This window comes from Crocuta crocuta, unplaced genomic scaffold (assembly GCF_008692635.1).
Source record: "Crocuta crocuta isolate KB4526 unplaced genomic scaffold, BGI_CrCroc_1.0 scaffold560, whole genome shotgun sequence".
NCBI classification, from domain to species: domain Eukaryota; kingdom Metazoa; phylum Chordata; class Mammalia; order Carnivora; family Hyaenidae; genus Crocuta; species Crocuta crocuta.
The window spans coordinates 63566-72954 of record NW_027529656.1 but is presented as its reverse complement, the minus strand read 5'-3'; positions in this window follow the sequence as shown (position 1 = coordinate 72954).

Sequence of the window (9389 nt, the reverse complement as noted above, 5' to 3'; positions counted from 1 at the left end):
TAAATGTGGTTCATGTAAAAATTGGCGGCAAACCACATGTTTAGAAAAAAAGTATATATTAGGTAAATTATTTTTGTACATAGTTTTGTTTATATATTATTTGGCAATTTTATTTCTTGTTCATGAGAATATTTAGCATGATATAAAGTATAATATAAATATAAAACAATTTTTCATTTTGGGTTATGAATCAAGTTACTGATGGTCTCTAGTTTGGCAAATAGGAAGCTGAGAGCCAAAAGTTGGGCTTGCTTCTGCTAGGTGGCACATATTTTATGATTTTAATTTCTGCCTGGCATGTGAACATGTGTATATTTATTTATTATTTTTTAATGTCTATTTTTCAGAGAGAGAGAGAGAGACAGAGCATGAGTGTAGGAGGGGCAGAGAGAGAGAGAGAGGGAGACCCAGAAGAGACCCAAAATCTGAAACAGGCTCCAGGCTCTGAGCTGGCTGTCAGCGCAGAGCCCAATGTGGGGCTTGAAATCATAAACCATGAGATCATGACCTGAGCTGAAGTCAGATGCTTAACTGACTGAGCCATCCTCAGTTTTTTATTTGTTAAATAGGTATTTAACAAACACTTATTGAGATTCTCCTTTATGGCAAGCCCTATTCTAGATACCAGAATGCAGAGGTGAACAAAAATAGTGAAGGGCCTTTCTCCTTATGGAGCCTACACTCTGGAAGTAAATCAGATGATTTTAAAATCTGATAAATGCCATGAAGGAGATTAACAAAGTGATATAAGCCGGCTGGGCATAGGTGGTGGTGCATGGAAGGGTAGCATGGGGGAAATCGGTACAGGGAAGGGAAGGCTGGAGAACCAAAATGTCCTCTTTCTTTTTTAATAATTCATTGTCAAGTTAGCTAACATAGGGTATATACGGTGTAGTCTTGGCTTCAGGAGTAGATGAACTTCCAATCCTTATTTTACTTTCTCCCGTTTTCCTTGCTTGTTTTGAATTAATTTTATAGAACTCTACTCTTGCATCTTAGTAGTTCCTAAAGCTCATTTCACTTATCATATGTTAGGACTGTACTAAGCAGTTAAAATATGAATCAATGATTACCTCTCAATTACTCTAAGACATATATAGGATGACAGTAGTGTCTACATTGTACAAATAAGGACGCGGAGACAGGAAAGAGTAGTCATTAGATCACGTTCATACAGCTAAAGAATGGCAACGCTGCAAGTACAGGCAGTGTGCCTTTATAAAAGCTCACACACTCTATGCTTGTGTCTTAGCAAATCACCTCAAAAATCATTTTGGAATAGGCTTAAACACAAATACATTGTCAATTAAATAAATAGATTTTAAAATGAAAAACATATTTTTAAGAAACTAGAAAATAGCTACATTTTAAAATGAGAATCTACAGGGGCACCTGGCTGGCTCAGTCGGTTGAGTGTCAGACTCTTGATTTCTGCTCAGGTCTTGATCTCATGGTTTCTGTGATCCAGTCCTGCATCATGATGATTCGGTCTATCCCTCTCTCTCTGCCCTTACCCCACTCACACATGTGCATTCTCTGTCCCTCTCTCCCTGTCTCTCAAAATGCATAAATAAGTTTTTAACTTTTTAAAAATGAGAATCTACAGCAAAGGAAGCCATCAACAAAGGGAAAAGGCAACCTACAAAATGGGAGGAAATACTTGAAAATCATACAGCTGATAAGGGGTAGCATCTAACATAGGAAGAATTCCTACAACTCAACGGAAAAAAAACACACAGTCCAATTAAATATAGACAGAGGATCTGAACAGCCACTTTTCCCAAAGTCATACAGATAGCCCACAGGTTCATGAAAAGGTGCTCAACATCACCAATCATTAGGGAAATACAAATCAACCACAATGAGACAACACTGCACACTTCTTAATGGCTATTCTCAAAAAGACAAGAATTTAACAAGCACTGGTGAGGATGCAGAGAAAAGGAAACATATGTGCCCTATTGGTGGAAACATAAATTGTTGCAGCCACCAAAGAAAAGAGTACAGAGGTGCCTCAAAAAATTAAAATAGAATTGTCACATGACCCAGTAATCCTATTTCTGAGTACTCAGAAGAAAACAAAAACATTTAACAGAAATATATATAATACCCAGGCTCACTGAGGCATTATTTACAATAGCCACGATATGGAAACAACCTAAGTGTTCATCAGCAGATGAATGGATAAAGTGCGCACGTGCACACACACACACACACACAGAGAAGAATATTATTCACCCATAAAAGAGAAGGATATCTTGCCATTTGTGACAACATGGCTAGACCTTGAAGGAACCATGCTAACNTGAGCTGGCAGTCAGCACAGAGCCCGACGCGGGGCTCGAACCCACGAACCGCGAGATCATGACCTAAGCGAAAGTCGGACGCTTAACCGACTAAGCCACCCAGCCGCCCCAAAAGTGCACCACTATTTAAACGGATGACACTAGTATGATACCTGAAAGAGTTAATGAAAATTTTGTAGGTTCTTAGTTTATAGCCCAAGATCACTTTAGAGAACAGAAAAATGTAGCTGTTAATGCGTATTGATAGCCGCATTAAGGAACAGAGGAAAAAGTTACATTCTTGTGTGGTGTAGAAAGAAATATTCCCTGAAATGAAATGAAGCATATATTGATTGTTGAGTTAGTACCACTTTTGCTTCTTATTTGTGTGAATCCATTGTGCACTTAGATTTCATCTGTTCCCTGCAATCAATTGTTTTAGTCAAGAATATTCCTTGCTTGGCAAACTATGGATCTCAGAATCCGTGAACCCTTTCCCTGGGGGGTGCATAAGATTCAGGAAGCTTGCATGAAGAATCGTACCAGCAAATGTGTTCAATTCAATTGTCTGAAATGAGAGAGTGGCTACTTTTTATTTATTTACATCTTTATTTTTAGTGACAAAGGCAGGACTTGGACAATATGGATTCAAATCTTACCCACACTGCTTAGTAGCTGTGATGCTTAGACAAACCACTACATAGCCACAATTTCCTGATCTGCAAATTGGGAATATTATTAGTATCTACCTAAAATGTGGTTTGTGAAGATTAAATGAGCTAATATATGTAAGTGCTTAGGAGAGTGTGGCACTTTATCAGCACTAGGTGTGTTTGTGATTGTTTCCTTGCAATTAAAAAGCCATTTCAAAACGCTTGATACTAGCTTGTAATTAGAGAATTATCAAATGGTATAGGCTCAATTTAAGCACACAGTAATATTGACTGAATCAAGAGAATTGGGTCTTATCTTTTGGCAATTGTAAATTATAGCTGAGGTTGCTGCTTAAACTCTGGACACTAACTAGTATTCACAGCAGGGGAGAATAGTTAGAAAAATCCCCAATTAGGGCTTTGTTTATACTTCCACTGGGAGGGATGATTTGTTAGTTTGAAAGAGACCTTTCGTGTTGATTACAGGTGTCAGCACATCCAAGTTTTGGCTGTGCTTAAGTACCTGCTGTGAGATGCAAGACAAAGAAAATCAAGCCCAACTGTTTTAATTCAAACATATTTTCATTTACAACTGGGTTGGTTGGCCTAACCCAGGCCAAGTAACTTATGTGAAACAAAATTTTAAAATCAGTGTTTTTTTAACAACATGAATAACTTGACCAAAATCAATGAATTTCCTTTTTGCTTTATTTGTTACTAAAAAAAATCTGATGTTTAATAATTAAACACCAACAAATGTGTTGCCTTCCTGTCTGGTGTAAATCAGGTATGGACTTAATTTTATCTTGGGAAGAGAGTAGAATGTACATGGGCTTGTCAGCATGGTCAGAACATTTTTGAAGCCAAAGAATTCAAGAATAAATAAATTCAGGTAAAAGTACATAAAAAGTATTGCCCCAAATGGATTAAGATAGAAATTGATGCCATCATAGAGTCCCTCCCAAGTAGTTCCTATTTTTGGATGTGAATGTGGGGATGGGTTTAAGGGTAGATGGATGATTACCTTCATGAAAAAGGAAATGAGACTGTAATATCTTCAGATGTCCTAATTTCTATGAAATCCCCAAAAAGTGATTTTACAAATATATACCCAGTTATGTTCCTTTTATAATCTCATAATATGTTTATGATACTTAATATATTAGGGGCTTTTTTATAACTGGCTCCTAAGGATTCACTTAACTCCAAATAACAAAATCACCCAAGTATTTTCAACCTTATGTGAGTGATATGAGCTCTTAGTTTCTGCTACTATTTTATTGAGTGGCTAGAAATAGAAAACATTAGATAAGTTGGAAAAATTAATAAAATTTAACAAAAAGTAACAAGTAACAAATTTTAAAAAATTTAATAAAGTAACAAGTATGCCAAACTAATATTTCTCTTTTTTTTTAACTTTCAAAAAAAATGTCTATTTTATCAACTTTAACTTTTAGGACTCTTAGCTGAGGCTGTAATAAAACAAACAACCTCGGTTTGTCTTCTCTGTCGAAGTTAATTTGAATCAGAACAGAATATTTACCTTTTCTTTTAGTTTGTGTGATTCAAGGTTAGTCTATTTTGCAAAGACTGAGTGAGGCAAACCTAATCCCGTCCGAAGCTCATTAATTGGAAGCAGGACCACATTGCAATGGTTTTTTCTAAACTGAAGGGACAAATTAAGAATTTAAATGAGGTGAAAACGCTAAAACAAGGTTCTCCTCGTGGCTTCCTCTGTTTATACAGTTACACTCTAAATATAAAGCTGACACCATTCGTGTTAAATTTCACTAGTTAACTGATAAGCTGGAGCAGAAAGTACATTAGCACTCTGGGTAGTCTTGTCAGTCACTCTGAGAGACCTCGTAAATAATTATGAGGATTTCCACTTTGTCTGTAAACCCGTCTTAAATCAGTGGATAAATGTATAGATGGACAGGTACATAGATAAATACATGAGTTAATTATTTCTTTTAATTGTGCTGCAGTAGTAACCATCAGATCTTGAAGATTTTAAACGTTATTTAAGCTTCTCCAAATGAGTGAATATGCACTGACATTTTGTAGTGTTTCTCCAAAGATCTGGAATGTATAGCATTCCTCATAATTGCACAATTGACCACAATGTCACAACCTTGTACCATTTCAGCCATCTGCACAATGAAAACCAAACCGCATATTAAAGTGAGCTGATAATGGAATGAAATTCTCGCACTAGTATTTTTAAGCCTTGTCGAGATACTTAAGCTCTCACTTAACCATCAAATTATTTTTTCACCAGCTATAACTAACCAGTAAATTTTTCAAACCCATGAGTTAGTTACAAAATGACTTTACATCATGTTTCGACAATACAAAAGAATAACTCCAGTGCAAAGCATTGTCCATCTTCTGTATTCAGTATACATTTTGATGAAGACAAGCACCAATATTGTATACTGAAGCACCTTGAAAACAGCTAAGAGACACAGGAAGATAACCCAGTTCTTCCGAAGAGGCAGCACGGTATGATAAAAGGAGCAGGGTCCTACACTCAGGAAATGTGACATCTAATCTCTGCTCTGCAACTAGCCAGTTGGGGGTACACAAGCAAGCAACTGAGGCCATGTGGCCCCGACTGTGTCATGTGCAAAATAAGGGTGATAGATGAACTCTTTTTTCCCCTTCTATTTTCACTGGATGAGAACATAATGTTTGAATAATTTAGACATAAACAGAGAAGTCAGAATAATAGCCTTTAGACTTAGAAGGCATTCCTTTATTCTCAAAATTCTCAAATGAATAGTCTGCACAAACAATCTGCAAACCTCCCTCTTCTACGATCTTCTTTCCCTTTTGGTTAGAACATGATATAGGGTCTATAAATTACGTGCTATATTATGCAAGACTATGGTACATGCTTACATGTATTTGGAGGAGTGAGGGCCAAAGAGTTTCCTGAAAAAAATTAAGAATTCCTACCCTAGTGCCTCTCCTTGGTTCATCTATATTGTCTAACCATTGTATAATCCCAACTCTCCCTACAGTTGCAAATATTTCTCTTTGAAGATTTTTAGGTCAACATTAAGATTTAAATCTCCATAAAATAACTATAGTTTTGGAGTCAGGAAGAATAATATTCAAAATCCAGCTCTATAACTTACCAGATATGAAATTTAGAAACTTCATTTAGGGCACATGATACTCGTTTTCAACATACAGACTCTGCTTTGAAATATTGAGTATCCGTTCAGGTATTTTTGAGCACCTACTGTGTGTCAGTGATAATATTGAGAGGATTTTATTGTTATTTCATTTGTTTTTATATAGGATAGTCAAGCAAAGATTCTTTGATTAGGTCAAAGCATCTGAGCAGACACCTAAAAATAGAGAAGGAGTGAACATTGGGAATATAAGAGGAAAGAGCATTGCAAATCAAAGAGACAGCAAGTGTAAATGCCCCAGGTTGAAGCCTGCTCAGTGAGTTCCAGAAATAGCAAGAAATGTGTCCATGGTTGGAACAAGGGGTAGGGATGTTAGATGCGGTTAGAGAAAGCATTAGGCATCTGGGTAAATATTTCAGCTTTTTTATTCTGAGGATTATTAGCAGAGAAGAAGTCTGATCTGACATATGTTCTAAAGGAACAACTCTTGACTGTTCTACAGATTATAGGCTGCAATGGGGCAAGAGAATTAAACCAGGTGAACCACAATGTTGCTTTATACCAGGGTAGTAGCAGTGAAAGTGGTGAGAAATAGATGAATTCTGGATCTATTTTGAAGGTAGAGATTACTGCATTCACTTATGGGTTGGGGAGGAAGTGTGAGAGAGGAAAATAGTCTAGAATAGCTTTTGTTTAGTTTTGCTTCAATAACTGAATGGACAGAGTTGTCATTTTCTGAGATAATGCAAGAGAAGGAAATGTGGCTGAGGAAAGTAAAATCAAGATTTGCATTTGCCTATGTTAAGTTCAGGGTATCTATTAGACATGCAAAGTTCTGAGAGAAAGTCCAGCCAAGTCCATTTATGTTGGTATCTTCAGCATAAAGATTGTGCTTCAAGGCAAGATTGGCTGCAAGATCATTTAAGAAATAAGTGTAATTAGAAGAGAAAGGAGGATCAAAGGCTTTTGAGCCTTGGCTCATTCTCACCTTCAGAGGTCAAGGATGTGAGTTAAAACCAATTGAAGAGACTGAAAAGTGCCTCAGTGAGGCACTTGTGAGAATTTACATGAGCTAATGGTATATAAAATTGAAAGGACCTCAGCATAAGCATTTGCCTCACGCCTTGCTTATAGCATTCCCTACATGATGTCAGTTTCCTTCTAGATTTTAAACTGCTTTGGAGTTTAAAATGCATATTGTCTACTGTTTTTTATTAATTTTTTAATGTTTATTTATTTTTGAGAGAAAGGGAGACAGAGTGCAAGCAGGGGAGGGGCAGAGAGAGAGGGAGACAGAATCCAAAGCTCCAGGCTCTGAGCTGTTAGCACAGAGCCCCACGTGGGGCTCAAACTCATGGACTGCAAGATCATGACCTGAGCTGAAGTTGGATGCTTAAATGACTGAGCCACCCAGGCGCCCCTTATCTACTGTTAAAGTAAGTAAACAAGGAGGCAATTAGACTGAAGTTGACTCTAATGTCTTGGTAGCCTTCAAAAGACAAGTGAAACCTAAGCCAGAACCAATTCCTGTAAATGCACTCCCATTACAGAAAACAAAATTTAAGAGTAACCAATCACAAACATTCAATTAGGCTTTTCCAAAGAAGGAAACCCCTTAAACAATAGTCAATCAAATAACTTCCTCGCTAGGTATCTACATCTGTTTGGAGGAGACCCAGAGCCAGACTTGTGCAATAGGAGGCTCCTCACTCCTTTCCCTGCCCTTTCAAGGTGTATTCTGCGCACCGTTCCCGCAGTGGGAGCTGTTTTTAAATATACAACCATGGAGGGGTGCCTGGGTGGCTCAGTAGGTTAAATATCCAGCTCTTGATTTCGTCTCAAGTCATGAACTCTTGGACTATGAGTTCCAGCCCTACATCAGGCTCTGTACAGGTATGGAGCCTGCTTAGGATTCTCTCTCTCTCCCTCTCTCTATACCCCTCCCCCACTTGCTCTAACTCTCTCTCTCTCTCTCTCTAAATTAATTTAAATTTTTTTACTTTTTTAAAAATATGCAACCTTGAGTAATGTATTGTTGAGATTATCAGGGCCATATATATGACTGAGCCCAGTTAGGGCCTCTATATAAACTTTTAAGATTCTGGCAGGCAGGTGTGGAGATCTGCCTCATGTATAAGTTCTCTTGCTTACTGAACCTTGCTGCCCACCAATTTGGGAATGGTCTGTCTCCTTCTTCAGTCTCTCCTTGGCCTTCAGGTATGAGGGCCAATTTCAGATTTCATCCAGGAAGCTCCCAAAGTTGCAAGCCAACACTGCTCTACCAAAGCCGTATGCCCCACACCCACTACTGCCACAGTAGTGTGCCCTCACCTACCTTCGGTTTGGTGCTGCCTGATTTAAATCGATGTTTGTTCAAACAAACTTTTGAAAATTTCAATTTATCTTTTAACACTTCTACCATTAACATCTTTCCCAAGTGCTTCTGTGAAAAATTTCCTCAGTATTTATTGAACCATATTCACTCCATACCAACAACCTTATTTTACAAAATGAAGAGCTAATGTCCAACAAGGTTAAGTTACCTGCTCACAGGCTACATAGTGACTGTGGTAGAATTATGAAACTTATTCTCAGTTCAATTTTTCTACCTATTGCACCACAGTAAATATAGATACTAAGTAATTGTATGTTTGAGAGAAGAATATATATTTTAATGTAGTAGAATAGTGTTTGTCTTTATAGTGTTTCAAGTCAGTAATTCTGTGAGTTCCTGAAAAAGGAGAGTATATGTTGTCAAGTCATGTCAATAAATATAAATACTCAGTTCCACTTTAAGAAACCCAAAGCATCTACTTTATAAATTACTTGCAAAATGTCTTTTCTTCATGATTTCATCTTTTAATTTTGTTTCTTTTTAAAATGTTTATTGATTTATTTTTGACAGAGAGAGCACGTGTGCACACATGTGAGAGAGAGCAGGGGAGAGGCAGAGAGAGGAAGAGAAAGAACCCCAAGCAGGCCCTGCACTGTAAGCCCAGAACCCAATGTGGGCCTCATGACCAGAGCTGAAATCAAGAGTCAGATGCTTAGCTGACTGAACCGCTCAGAGATCCTCTAATTTTGTTTCTTTTTAAAAAAGCTTTTTTGAGGTATAACTAACTGAAAACAAACTACACATTTAAAATATACCATTTGTTAAGTTTTTACATATATTTACCCACATGAACTTGAACTCATCACTGAAGTTAAGATCATGTATATACCTAAGACCTTAAGACTTTCCTCAAATCTCTACAATCCTTTTCTCCACCTTTCCTGAAGCCTCCATTACTCACCTCACCCCAACC